The sequence below is a fragment of the Rutidosis leptorrhynchoides genome, chromosome 10, assembly GCF_046630445.1.
Source record: "Rutidosis leptorrhynchoides isolate AG116_Rl617_1_P2 chromosome 10, CSIRO_AGI_Rlap_v1, whole genome shotgun sequence".
Classification (NCBI taxonomy): Eukaryota; Viridiplantae; Streptophyta; class Magnoliopsida; order Asterales; family Asteraceae; genus Rutidosis; species Rutidosis leptorrhynchoides.
The window spans coordinates 162,311,929-162,326,515 of NC_092342.1; positions in this window are offsets into that span (position 1 = coordinate 162,311,929).

Sequence of the window (14,587 nt, forward strand, 5' to 3'; positions counted from 1 at the left end):
ACAGAAAAACCCAAAGAACCCAGATGGGTTCTCTGTTCTTGAAACCAAATCACCTTAGCTCAATTTCATTCGAATTTTAAAAAATGTATTAGTGCAGTTTTATTAGGAAAATACTGAGTGATCTTTCTGCAAAGTTTCAAAACCCAAATCATCCTATCGATCATTAATTTTGGAGTCAAAGTTTGGATTTTAAAAAGTTAACTAATGTGTTCATCAAGAAATTCGAACTTTATGTGTTGTTTCTGGATCAATTAATGATTCAGAAAGTTTCTAAAGATAATTTAAAGTCTTTTTCATGTTATAATCATTAGCTAAAACGTCTTTGAATTTGAATTAGACCTTGGAGTTCATAAACGGGTTTATAAGTTCTGTACAACCGTTTTTTATTATTTGGTTAAATTGATTCAAACATTGATTTTGGATCATTTCTGTTTCAATTTAGAAGTCTAAGACCAAAAGAAATCGAATTAGTTGCTATGGTTGATTTTGTTTCCCTGATCATACGAAGTATAGAAGTAGAAGAAGAAGAAATAGGGACGGGAAATAAAGAGTGGGTAAATACAAATGGATTACATATAATTACAGAACAACAGATGGATTCGGATGGTTAGAGGGTTGTGTTAGTTAACGGGAGGTCGCGAGTTCGAGCCCGGACGTGGGCATTTATTTTTAGAACGATTTTTTTAAAGGGTATACATTCTTTTTCTTTCTAATTATTATTATTATTATTAATTGTTGTTAATATTAATTATTATTATGCTAACTATTAGTAAAGTTGCTATCATTATTAGTATTACAATTATTAATATTGTTATTATCATTAAAAATACAAGTAATATTTATCATTATTATTATTATTATGATTATTATAATTAGTATCATTATTATTATCGTTAATATCATTAATGTAGATATTGTTTTTATTAGTATTAGTATCATTATATAAATATTAGAATTTTTATTTTTATTATTAACATATGTACTATTATAAATACTATCATTATTGTTAATATGATTATAATTATTAGTATTGTTATTATTAAAAATTACTATTATTATTACTATCATTTTTACTAAAATTATTATTTTGATATCACTAAAACTATCATTATTATTGTTATCAGTATTATTATGTAGTTACTAAAATCATTATCATAATTATCACTAACAATAAAGTTTATATTTTTACATTTATTATCATTAATATTATTATTATCATTATTAACAAGAATTACTAACATTATTATCTTATTAATAATATTAAGTATTATAATCATTTTTACCACTATCAATATTATTTTAGTATTATTATAAAGATAAAAATGATATATTTAACACATATAACATAACAAAATTTAATAATTTCATATACAAAATGAATATATGAAACATATGTATATTTTTAATATTAAAATGATATAACTAATAAATTTATATATATTATTCGATTACAATTATGTGTATTAATAAATACACAAATGATATAGGTTCGTGAATCTAAGGCCAACCCAGCATTGTTCAATGTCATCATATGTATTTTTACTACAAAATACAGTATTGTGAGTTTCATTTGCTCTCTTTTTAAATGCTTTTGCAATATATATTTTTGAGACTGAGAATACATGCGCTGCTTTTATAAACGTTTTATGAAATAGACACAAGTAATCGAAACTACATTATATGGTTGAATAATCAAATCGAATATGCCCCTTTTAGTCTGGTAATCTAAGAATTAGGGAACAGACACCCTAATTGACGCGAATCCTAAAGATAGATCTATCGGGCCCAACAAGCCCCATCCATATCGCGGATGCTTTAGTACTTCGAATTTATCATGTCCGAAGTTGTCCCGGAATGATGGGGATATTCTATATGCATCTTGTTAAGGTCGATTACCAGGTGTTCAATCCATATGAATGATTTTTATCTCTATGCAGTTTGCGAAATGCCTGATATGAGAATGATGTTTATGAAAAATAAAATCTTGTGGTCTATTATATTATTAGAAATGATTGATTATAATAAACTAATGAACTCACCAACCTTTTGGTTAACACTTGAAAGCATGTTTATTCTCAGGTATGAAAGAAATCTTCCACTATGCATTTGCTCATTTAGAGATATTACTTGAAGTCATTCATGACATATTTCAAAAGACGTTGCATTCGAGTCATTGAGTTCATCAAGAATATTATTAAGTCATTGATAGTTTGATATATTATGAAATGGTATGCATGCTTGTCAATTTTTGATGTAATGAAAGTTTGTCTTTTAAAAACAAATGCAATGTTTGTAAAATGTATCATATAGAGGTAAAATACCTCGCGATGTAACCAAATGTAATGAATTCATCCAGATGGATTAGGACGGGTCATTAAATTAGTGGTGGTATTGGTGTTGTAGACAGTGATGATGGTTGGCAAACTAAAACAATAAATCAAAGGTATTGATGTTTTGTGAAACTTGGTCTTGGACAAACCGGAACAAACAACGAAAGGAAGAAAAGAAAAAATATAAAACCAAGTGATGATGGTGGCAGTGTTATAATGGTGATGGTGGCCGGAGAGGATGTTTGTAGAGTGGTGGTGGCGGATGTCAAGGGTGGTGATGGTTGTGAGATAATCTCATCTTTTACCTCTCAATAACTTTAAATAATTAACTTGTATACTTAAACATATATAAGAGTATAGACATAGATAGAAGGAATAAAAATATATCTTGCTTCAATGATTTATAAAAAGTTTTAATTAAATATAATATAAAAATAAAACGTGCCCATTCTAAAATTATTTAGCCGCCTTGAATTATTTTCCTTCATGGACCGGATTTCGTACTTCGTTGATAATCAGTGGCGAATAAAAGCATTTGGAAAAATTCCAAAATTTTACAGTAAATATCTTTATTTATTTTAGTCATTTTGGTATAAAATTTGGTCATTAACTATTAAATAAAATTTACATTAATTATTCACTCTCAATCCCAAGTAAAATATAAAAAGTTTTAAAATTCAACAAATACTTCCTAAATACTGAAGCGACCCGTCCCAACTTTCATGACCCGTCCTAATCCATCTGGACGAAGTCCATATCGATTACAAAAGATTCACAATAGTTGATTATATCACGAGGTTCATGACCTCTATAAGATACATTTTACAAACATTGCATTCGTTTTTAAAAGACAAACTTGCTTTACATCGAAAGTTGACGACATGCATACCATTTCATAATATATCCAACTATAATTGACTTAGTAATAATCTTGATGAACTCAACGACTCGAATGCAACGTCTTTTGAAATATGTCATGAATAACTCCAAGTAATATCTCTAATACGAGCAAATGCACAGCGGAAGATTTCTTTCATACCTCAGAATAAAAATGCTTTAAAGTGTCAACCAAAAGGTTGGTGAGTTCATTAGTTTAACATAAATAAACATTTCCATCATTTTAATAGACCACAAGATTTTCATTTTCAGTTCTCATAAATATATGTCCCATGCATAGAAACAAAAATCATTCATATGGATTGAACACCTGGTAACCGACATTAACAAGATGCATATAAGAATATCCCCTATCATTCCGGGAAATCCTTTGGACATGATAAAAATGAATTCGAAGTACTAAAGCATCCGGTACTTTGGATGGGGTTCGTCGGACCTATAGATCTATCTTTAGGATTTGCGTCAATTAGGCGTGCACTAATTCTCAAAATTAGTGATGTTCCCTAATTCTTAGGCTACCAAGCTAAAAGGGGCATATTCGGCTTCGATCATTCAACCATATAATGTAGTTTCGATTACTTGTGTCTATTTCGTAAAACATTTATAAAAGCAGCGCACGTATTCTCAGTCCCAAAAATATATATTGCAAAAGCATTTAAAAAGGGAGCAAATGAAACTCACAATACTGTATTTTGTAGTAAAAATATATATGACGACATTGAACAATGCAGGGTTGGCCTTGGATTTACGAACCTATATTATTTGTATATATATTAAAACATATAATCGTAACTGAACAAATTTACTTATTATATCTTTACTTTATATATTATGTATGTTTAATTTGTGTATATATTCATAATGGTTAATATTTTTATAGTGATATTAATATATCCATATTTATATACATAATTGTTTAATGTTATATTTAAAAAATCGATAGTTTGTTATTTGTAAGTATTTATATAAATAATATTAGTAGGTTTGATGTATATAGTTATGCGAAATTTTAATATGATTATAGTATATGTATTGAGTATATTTTTTATGTACAAAATATTTATCTGCTTAAAAATGTAGTTTTTGATATTAATAATGATAATATTAAAAATCATATTACCTAATAATAATACTTATTTTGATAGTGATATTAGTAATAACAATAATAATAATAATAATTAGTAACTACTACTTGTTTTAGCGATAATAGCAGTAATAACTAATTTTCATAATACTTATTAATAATACTAATACTAATAATAATTCTAATTCTTAATGATAATAATAATAAAAAAAAATGGTAAGTGTGATAATAACAGTAATAATAATAATAATAATAATAATAATAATAATAATAATAATAATCATAATAATCATAATAATAGTAATAATACTTAAATGATAAAATTAACAATAATAACTATAATAATAATATTTGTAAGACTAATACTAATAATAATAGTAATAGTGATATTACTTATTAATAACTATAATAATAATAATGATAATCATACTACAAATTTCAATATAATACTAAAAACAATTAATAATAACAATAACAATAATATTAATAATAATAATAATGAAAATAAAGGAAGAAAGACTACCTCATCAAAAATTCGGCCTAAAAAAATTTTAGTGACCCTGACAGGGATTGAACTCGAGACCTCTCGTTCACCCAACACCCCCTTTAACCATTTATCCAGTTTGTACTTTCTGAATGTTATCCGATTCTAATTGTTTTAACCCGTATTTCTATTTTCTCTCTCTTTTCTTCTTCTTCATGAATTACATCGGCCATAATTTTAAAACGAAATCTCACAGCGATTTTAACAAGTTATTTAAGACTTGTAATAAGAACAAAATGATTTGTTGTGAAAAATTTAATTAACAGAAATTAAAAAAAAATATATTATGCAGAAGCAGTTCTTCGTGAATAAAAAAATATATATAAAACTTAAAACTTGATTTTAATCTTTGGATGTTTTTAGGACATAATTATAACATGAAAATAGTTTTAAACGATCTATATAAACTTTATGAACTATCAATTTCAACAGAAATGATTTACAAATCTCCAATTTGATTCAAGAACACAGTTTTGACTTTTTGAAATATAAGCTTTGACTTCGAAATTCAACATTAATATGATGAATTGAAACCTGAAATTTTACAGAGAGTTTAAAGGAACGATTCCTAACAAAAATGCAATATTACTTTTTGAGATTATTTTCGAATTCTCAGTTTTTTTTTTTTAAAAAATAATACAGAGGATATCGACTTCTTCTTCCTCTCTTTTTAAAAAAAAATTTTGATAATTCAATGAAATGGTGGAATGGTTAATTGGCTATTTTAATACACTAACTGGTCGACAAGAGAAACAATCACGGATACAATTTCAACCCAAGAAAATGACTGCAAACAGAAATCGTACTAGATCCTGACTTTTATACATTATATAATTAAATTAATATTAATAATTAATAAATATATTAATAATAGTAATAATAATATTAATTATATTAATAATAATAATATTAATATTAATATTAATATTAATTATATTAATAATAATAAGTAATAATGATACTAATAACATAAAAAGATAATAATATTATTAATGCTTATAATAAATTATATTATTTTCTAATAATAATAATAATAATAACTATAATAATAATAATGATTTTTTTTTAAAATAATATTAATAACATTAATATAACAAATCACATGTATTAAATTTTATATCTATGTATTATATATTAAAAATAACAATATTAATAATACTGATACTAATATTCATATTAATATTAATATTAATAATGATAATGAAAGTAGTGATACTAATATTAATATAACAATTATCTTAGATTTTTTAATATAATTTATTAATTGTAATATTTTAATAGTTATATAATATATAATAACTTTTATTGAATATTTATTATTTGTAGATTTTATTATAATATACATATAATAATAATAATAATAATAATAATAGAAATCATATATATATATATATATATATATATATATATATATATATATATATATATATATATATATATATATATATATATATTCACTTTAAATTACACATAATTATTTTGTGTCTTATTTTACAATTTTGAATCTAATGTTTAAATTATATATAAATATAATATATATTCATATTTACATTTATTTATTTATTTAAATACATATTTGTTTACATCCAATTGTTCGTGAATCGTCGGAAGCGGTCGAAGGGTAATTGAATTCGTGAAAATAGTTTAAAAATTTTGAGATTCAACATTACATACTTTGCTCATCATATCGAAATCATATAAAGATTAAGTTTAAATTTGATCGGAAATTTCCGGGTCGTCACAGTACCTACCCGTTAAAGAAATTTTGTCCCAAAATTTGATCGTGGTCATCGTAGCTAACATTAAAAATGTTTTCATGACGAATTTGAGCTGATAAATAGAGTTTTATTACTATTTAGTAATATGGATAAGATAATTCGATTACTCAAAGAGTACGAGTGAAACTATCACTAAATAGTGAAATGAGAAAGACATGTTTCATCATAATTTTTGACTAGTCATGGTTGAATTCCGGAATTCAAGGGATTTAAAGAAAATCTTCGAAATCTGAAAGATTTGATTTTTCGGCGAATACGGAAATTAGGATCTCTTTAATTAAATGCGACGATTTGTCTCGATTATTACGTCTGATATTTCCATTATAAATTTACCTTTTTCGTTCCATTAGTTTTCACCACCTCTATGCTCAATTCCCAAATTCAAGAGATTGTGAAAATGCTTAATCCAGTTCTGATCCTTGTCCTTATCCTGACTATCGCAACAATCGTTCTCCTTTTCCAACTTCCACCGGAGGAATCTGTTTTTTTCTACTTTGCCCTTGGGGTTATAGTGTTTTTAATTCTCCCGTGTCTCTATGTTGCGATGAACATTGATATATAAGGTTGTAATTTTATGTGTTGTTATCGAGCTTTATATTCCCCCTTATATTTTGGAGTTTCATACTTTTGTTTTCTCTTCCCGACTCTAAGTCAAGCGAATAATGGTCCAGAATTCGTAGATATAGAGTTTTGAATGATTATAATGTTCTAAGCAGGAAGGAACGTGATAACACGATTTGATTTTCAAATTTATCAACATCACGGAAGATAGATACATCAAGAATACATTTTCTTGATATGTTCAGAAGTTAAGTAGAATGAAAGAGTTATGTAACATGGCACATGATGACTTTATGATCTGTGAATCATCATGTCCCATTTAGAAACTCAGCATGACTTACTGTAATATAATCACGTTGATCAAGTGTCATTATATTATACTAACTCATGCTTCCGTTCCCGACATTACTTCAATAACATTCATATTTTAAGCTCGAAAGTTTACAGAATATAGAAACTAACAGTTTCTATATGATGTAACACTGATAACACGAAGAGATTAATGATTTCAGATAAGAATATTTATGAAAATATCTCCAGAAATATGGAAGATATTTATAATGAAAGATACGATGATATCTTAGAATTTCTAATATCGAAGGATGGTGAAGAAAATTTGTCCGCAAGAGTTTGGAGTCAGAAGCAAGGTATTCGCTAAAGATTTCATCAGAAACAGAATCATCAGGATTCTTAATGTACAAGTTTAGTCCTTGTGATTTGTTCAGAGACTCCTTCGTAGTTTGCTCAATCAGTTTTTCAGTTTCAAACTTTTTCTGAGCTTTACCAACATACAATTCTTTATCATCCACTTTTGGCTGTTGAGGTCGTTTACAGTTTTTGTTGCTTCATTCAACTTTTCAAAATTTAGAGTATTGATTCGTAGACTGGGTGCTTTTCAGAATTTCAGAATGGAATATCATGATTCTAAGAGATAAATGTTATATGGATACATATAACTGTTGATGTGGAAACGTTGCGAGGCTCACAATACAGATTTGCTGATTCCCGGTAATTTCTATGGAAATTCTTGTTACAAGATTCGAATGAGTACATGATAAGAGTTCAATAGATAAATATAGTGATTTGTCGGAGAGATTTAAATCAAGGAGCGACGAGGTTGCTGGTACATCTGCTGGTAATATAATGGAATATAAAAGGTTCCCCGGTAACATTAAAAGAGCACGCATATATATCAAGGTTATAGTAAGGCTAGTCCGACTGAAAAGTCGAAGTTGACTTACTGGAGCTGTGACAAAATTTGCTACTTTGGAAGGAATTATCAAGTTATTTTGGGTAATAATAACGCTAAAGGAATTAGCACAGATACGTGTTAAATGTTTACTCAGGTTCCGAGAGTTTTCAAGTGCATAACTATATGCATCAATCTCTTCTTACGGAGATGAAGTGCGGTTGGTTCATCCTCTCGATTGAGGTGTTTTCAAGAATTACGAAAGGTTTGAATGCAGATTGTAATCATCAAGATACAAATGAGGTTTAAGATGAAATCAAGTGGCAAACTTGAAGAATTGTTTAGTTTCATATGTTATAATCAATATTTTAATTCATTTTAATTGTCCAATGTTGATAGTCCTCAGTTGATAGTCCACAGTTAGCAATTCAATAATTCATATATACTTATATATAATATTCGAATTAATACGTATCGTGACCCGTGTATATGTCCCAGACTCGATCACAACTCAAAGTATATATATTATTGTAGAATCAACCTCAACCCTGTATAGAGAACTCGATCATTACTGCATATAGTGTGTCTATGGTTATTCTAAAGAATATATATATATGCGTCGATATGATATGTCAAAACCTTGTATACGTGTCCCGATATTTAAAGTGCGTAAAATAAATACAGAAATTAAATGACGTTAAATAAAGTACGTAAAGTAAATAACAGAAATTAAATGACGATAAATAAAATTGCGAGAATGTAAATTGCGATAATTAAATTGCAATAAATAAAATGTAATCAGTTAGCTAGGAACAATTAGCTAGGAACAGTTAGCGTGGATTCTTAACAAAATTTCTCATAGTTAATTTGTTTGTTTCTAACAAATTTTATTTTGTCAAATGTTTTTCTTCATCATGCTACTTGTTGGATTCTGATAAATCAAAATCCTAATATGATATTGGATGAATATGGTTATTCTGTGGTGAACGGATTTGTATATCGGTGGATGTAAGTAGGAAAGTAAATGACTGTTGAATCAGCTTCGAAGAATGTACAGTGTAATTTATTAATGTGAAATCTGAATATTCCTCGGGTATAACCTACACGTTAAAATATTTTCACAATTAACACTTTTTACGAAAGAATTTTTAATTACAATCTTTATGAAAACATATATACATATATATTTTCTTCAGACGTAATAATGGATTTAATTAGTCAATGTGATATTAAACTCATCAGATTTACAGCTAGAACTAGAGTACATAATCTCTAAAACATTAGAGATTACATAATAACCATGAAGGACAAAGATAGTTTATGTAGAACGATTCGTAGAATGATGATTATGCTTGAGGTATAGATTCCGATGTTGAGACGTGTGATGATTTTGTTGCTGTTGGTACTGGTTATGCTGATGGTGCTGCTGATGGTGGTACTGTTGCTGTCGGTACTACAAGTGTTGTTGGTGCTGAGGTTGGTGATGATGTTGGTGTAGTAAGTATAGCTTGTAGATCACGCACCATTCTTGTCAGGGTTTCTATCCTACCCTCTATCATTTCTATCCATCCACTCTTCTGATTCGATAGATCTTGATTATCAATTCGAAGTTCCCTAACTTCTTTAATATTCTCCTTCGATTGGTATTTGGAAGTAGAGGTTGAATATTTTCTGAGATTGCAGTAGTGCGACCTTCGAGGTGGAAAACTTTAGCAAGAAGGGTGAATACAGTGTTGCGCATAGGTTCACCAGTGAGTACATCGTTTTCTCCGATGTTAGGAGGTAAGTTTGGTTCGCGGTAGGGCTCGCCTTCTTCATTTCTACATCGAGTGAGTAAGTCTTGGACCCACCCCCATCTCCTCCAAAAAGAAAAATAGCTAAACGGTGGAGACACTTCGGGTTCATTGACTTTGGAGTCTACTTCAATACGCGTCTCGAAATTGCTTCCGGAACTAATGGAATCCAAGCTAGGTGTAGGATTCATCTCTTATGATCAGTTAGAGGATTTTCGATATGAAATGATTTTTGATTATCAGATAATATTCTAATTATATAGAATATCTAATTTAGTACAGAAGATTCCGTAGATTACGGAGGAAATTAAGGAAACATGTCAGATAAAGTCTACAGTAACAGATACGCTAAGATATAGATTTGTCTATACACTATTCATGCAATCAATGCAGTAAGCTATGTCTAGACTAGGAATGATAAACAGGTAATTTCCTAATGATGATAAGTAAATGATTTCCGATAAAAATGATAAGCAAAACTTTTGACATGCAGACACGGTCGAAGTCCAGACTCACTAATGCATCCTAACGACTATTAGTTAGATACACTAATGCAAGACCTGGTTCGCTAAGACCACCGTTCTGATACCAAATTTCATGACCCGTCCTAATCCATCTGGACGAAGTCCATATCGATTACAAATGATTCACAATAGTTGATTACATCGCGAGGTTCATGACCTCTATATGATACATTTTACAAACATTGCATTCGTTTTTAAAAGACAAACTTGCTTTACATCGAAAGTGGACGACATGCATACCATTTCATAATATATCCAACTATAATTGACTTAGTAATAATCTTAATGAACTCAACAACTCGAATGCAACGTCTTTTGAAATATGTCATGAATGACTCCAAGTAATATCTCTAATACGAGCAAATGCACAACGGAAGATTTCTTTCATACCTGAAAATAAACATGCTTTAAAGTGTCAACTAAAAGGTTGGTGAGTTCATTAGTTTAACATAAATAAACATTTCCATCATTTTAATAGACCACAAGATTTTCATTTTCAGTTCTCATAAATATATGTCCCATGCATAGAAACAAAAATCATTCATATGGATTAAACACCTGGTAACCGACATTAACAAGATGCATATAAGAATATCCCCTATCATTCCGGGAAATCCTTCGGACATGATAAAAACGAATTCGAAGTACTAAAGCATCCGGTACTTTGGATGGGGTTCGTCGGGCCCATAGATCTATCTTTAGGATTCGTGTCAATTAGGCGTGCACTAATTCTCAAAATTAGTGATGTTCCCTAATTATTAGGCTACCAAGCTAAAAGGGGCATATTCGGTTTCGATCATTCAACCATATAATGTAGTTTCGATTACTTATGTCTATTTCGTAAAACATTTATAAAAGCAGCGCATGTATTCTCAGTCCCAAAAATATATATTGCAAATGCATTTAAAAAGGGAGCAAATGAAACTCACAATACTGTATTTTGTAGTAAAAATACATATGACGACATTGAACAATGCAGGGTTGGCATCGGATTCACGAACCTATATTATTTGTATATATATATATTAAAACATATAATCGTAACTGGACAAATTTACTTATTATATCTTTACTTTATATATTATGTATGTTTAATTTCTGTATATATTCATAATGGTTAATATTTTTATAGTGATATTAATATTTCCATATTTATATACATAATTATTTAATGTTATATTTAAAAAATCGATAGTTTGTTATTTGTAAGTATTTATATAAATAATATTAGTAGGTTTGATGTATATAGTTATGCGAAATTTTAATATGATTATAGTATATGTATTGAGTATATTTTTTATGTACAAAATATTTATCTGCTTATAAAGGTAGTTTTTGATATTAATAATGATAATATTAAAAATCATATTACCTAAAAATAATACTTATTTTGATAGTGATATTAGTAATAACAATAATAATAATAATTAGTAACTACTACTTGTTTTAGCGATAATAGCAGTAATAACTAATTTTCATATTATTAATAATACTAATACTAATAATAATTCTAGTTCTTAATGATAATAATAATAACAAAAAAAATGGTAAGTGTGATAATAACAATAATAATAATAATAATAATAATAATAATAATAATCATAATAATAGTAATAATACTTAAATGATAAAATTAACAATAATAACTATAATAATAATATTTGTAAGACTAATACTAATAATAATAGTAATAGTGATATTACTTATTAATAACCAAAATAATAATAATCATAATCATACTACAAATTTCAATATAATACTAAAAACAATTAATAATAACAATAACAATAATATTAATAATAGTAATAATGAAAATAAAGGAAGAAAGACTACCTCATCAAAAATTCGGCCTAAAAAACATTTAGTGACCCTGATAGGGATTGAACTCGAGACCTCTCGTTCACCCAAAACCCCCTTTAACCATTTATCCAGTTTGTACTTTGTTATCAGATTCTAATTGTTTTAACCCGTATTTCTATTTTCTCTCTCTTTTCTTCTTCTTCATGAATTACATCGACCATAATTTTAAAACCAAATCTCACAGCGATTTTAACAAGTTATTTAAGACTTGTAATAAGAACTAAATGATTTGTTGTGAAAAATTTAATTAACAGAAATTAAAAAAAATATATTATGCAGTAGCAGTTCTTCGTGAATAAAAAAATATATATAACTTAAAACTTGATTTAAATCTTTGGACGTTTTTAGGATATAATTATAACATGAAAATGGTTTTAAACGATCTATATAAACTTTTTGAACTATCAATTTTAACAGAAACGATTTACAAATCTCCAATTTGATTCAAGAACACAGTTTTGACTTTTTGAAATATAAGCTTTGACTTCGAAATTCAACATTAATATGATGAATTGAAACCTGAAATTTTACAGTGAGTTTAAAGGAACGATTCCTAACAAAAATGCAATATTACTTTTTGAGATTATTTTCGAATTCTCAGTTTTTAAAAAAAAAAATAATACAGAGGATATCGACTTCTTCTTCCTCTCTTTTTTTTAAAAAAATTGATAATTCAATGAAATGGTGGAATGGTTAATTGGCTGTTTTAATACACTAACTGGTCGACAAGAGAAACAATCACGGATACAATTTCAAACCAAGAAAATGACTACAAAATCGTACTAATATGTCACAACCCGGATTCGAACTCAAGACCTCTCGGTTAATGACAATCACACAGAACCGTCCCTCTGTTTCTCTACTTATCTTTTAATACCACCGAAAATAAATATAACCTATATATACATCGATTTCTTCTTCCCCTTCATCATCGTTTAATTTTATTGGACTATCAATCAGTATTATCCTGGCCCAATTCCTCAGCCCAACAGCATAAACACGGCCCAAAAACATGAGTTAGATCTCAGTCCATCAAAACATATTTATGGCCCAACAAAAAAAATAAAAGCTCACGGCCCAATTTGAATTCAAGTTTATAATCAATCATCATCTCATGATCATCATCATCATCTTATTCATCATCTTCCATCGATCATCATCATCATTACCGTAACCATCATCATCATCTTATATCACCATCAACTTCTTCATTCGATCTCACCATATATCATCATCACTTTTACTTGCTGTTATAGCAAGATATAGATAAAGAATACGAGCACAGCAATAACTGTAGCAGTTTTAGATTAAAATAGAAATATACGGTAGTGGTGGTTGGATAATTCAATCGTGAGACAGAAAATGTAGTAGCGGTTAGAAGTAACAGGAATATAAGTGTAGTCGCTTGTTTACTTGATCTCAAACAGAAAATAATAGCAAGTGTGCAGCAGCAGCAATAGCGAGTAAAATAGTATCGCCATCTCCTTTTTACTATTCATCATCTTTTACATCGAGTTTGTGGACAATTATCTGCGAACCGAAGTAAGTAATTCGGGGGTTTTGATGACGGTTGGGTGGCGAGTAGAAACAACAACAAGTAAATCTTGTTTGTAAATGGACACACATGTAAGGAAACTTGAAACAGAAAAGTCATAGTAATATGCTTTAATGGAGGTTTACAAAGAAGAGATGGAAAGAGAATGATAGAGAGAGAGGAAAGGAATTTGGTGGTAGGTTGTGAGTGGTGCTCGGACAGGAGGACAGCAACAGTTGTCATTGGTTTCCTGGTGGTGGTCTTCAAATCAGAAATCAGGAATAGTAACGTAGTAGTATGTATTTCAGGTAAGGAAGTGATGGCTTGGGTTCGTGATAGTTTGAAACCAAAAAAATAATAATACTTGCAGCAGGAGGGGTTGAAGATGATAGAGTGGAGGTGATGGTTGCAGGTCATGGTGGTGATGGATGGTGAGGGTTGTGGTGATGGTGAAGTTGTTCAAGAAGTGGCGAGGGTTTATGATGGTCACGGT